The sequence below is a fragment of the Belonocnema kinseyi genome, chromosome 6, assembly GCF_010883055.1.
Source record: "Belonocnema kinseyi isolate 2016_QV_RU_SX_M_011 chromosome 6, B_treatae_v1, whole genome shotgun sequence".
Taxonomy (NCBI): domain Eukaryota; kingdom Metazoa; phylum Arthropoda; class Insecta; order Hymenoptera; family Cynipidae; genus Belonocnema; species Belonocnema kinseyi.
In genome coordinates this window covers 95,991,001-95,992,294 of record NC_046662.1, presented here as the reverse complement: position 1 = coordinate 95,992,294, position 1,294 = coordinate 95,991,001, and the positions used below count along the sequence as shown (strand labels likewise).

At 23.5% G+C, this 1,294-nt stretch overlaps 1 protein-coding gene across 1 annotated transcript in view; it reads right to left on the bottom strand.

Annotated features, from left to right (window-relative positions):
- The window catches only part of LOC117175507, a 116,851-nt gene that overhangs the window by 94,047 nt on the left and 21,510 nt on the right, over positions 1-1,294 (bottom strand). The gene's annotated exons all lie outside the window — the stretch shown is intronic.

The window sequence follows — 1,294 nt, the reverse complement described above, 5'->3', positions numbered from 1 at the left end:
ATTATATTTCAAATTACATTGAAATTAATGAAATATTGTATTCAAAATAACACTTTCAGCAAATAACTATTTGAAAAATTATCATGTGGGGCGAAGGTGTTGCAAAAAATTTAGTTGATGGTGGTAGATGGAGGGTCAAGGTGTTATAACTGTTTTACAGAAAAATAGTCTTTTGACTTAAAAGTTTAAGAAGTGGTATAAATTTCTTTATTTCCTAACTGGCAATTCTTTATTTGTTTAAAATTCGTCTTTCTAGTTGAAAAAATTCATAATTTTAGTTAAAAATTAATCTCTTTGGTTAAAAAATTTACTATTTTTTTAAATTCTTTTTTTTCGAAAATAAATTAATCGTCTGTGTAAAAAATTAACTTTGCTACTTTTGTTTGAATTCGAATTTCTTACAGAAAATTAATCTTTATGATTGAAAATTCGTTTCCTTATTTTAGAAAGCATCTCTTGGCAGCATCTGCATTCGCTGAAATATCAAATATTACATTTTCTATCTCAAATTCATATTCGCAGGTTAAAAATTCAACTACTTTGTTGAAAATTTACATGCAGGTTCGAAAATTCAACTCTGGTTAAAAATTTAAATATTTTGTTGAAAATCTTTTATTTTTGTTTTAAAATATCCACCACTACGTTTTCATTGAGAATTCTTTTTTTTAATGCAACTCTTTTTGGTTAAAGATTAATCTTTTTTGTTTGAGAATTTGGGCATTCAGTTTAAAATTGATATTTGTAGGTTGAAAATTTAACTATTTGGTGTCAAATGCAAATCTTTCATTGAAAAGCCAAATTTTTAACAAAACCGTTTACACTGAAAATGAAAAGGTTTAATTTTCAGTTTTAAAAAATTAACGAATTTGCAATCAAATAGTTACTTTTTCATCCAAAAATATAACATTTTAAAAAAATGGTTAAACTTTTAAATAAGTAGATAAATTTTCAAACAAAAACTAAAAAATATGATTATTCGAAAACAACAACAGCTGAATTGAATAAAAAAATTCGTTTCATGAAAATTTTTAACTAAAATAATGAATCTTTTAAACAAAAAATTAATTGGTAAAAGGTAGTTCAACTTTAAAACAATTAGAAAAATATTCAACAAAAAGGATTAATTCACAACCAAAGAAAGAATTTTCAACTAAAATGATGAATCTTCAACCCAAAATAGATCCATTTTTATTCATTTAGTTTAACATTTAACCAAGTAGTCGAATGCAAACAAAAAATACAAATTTTAAACAAAATATGTGAATCCTCAACAAAGGAGCTTTAACAAAAGATA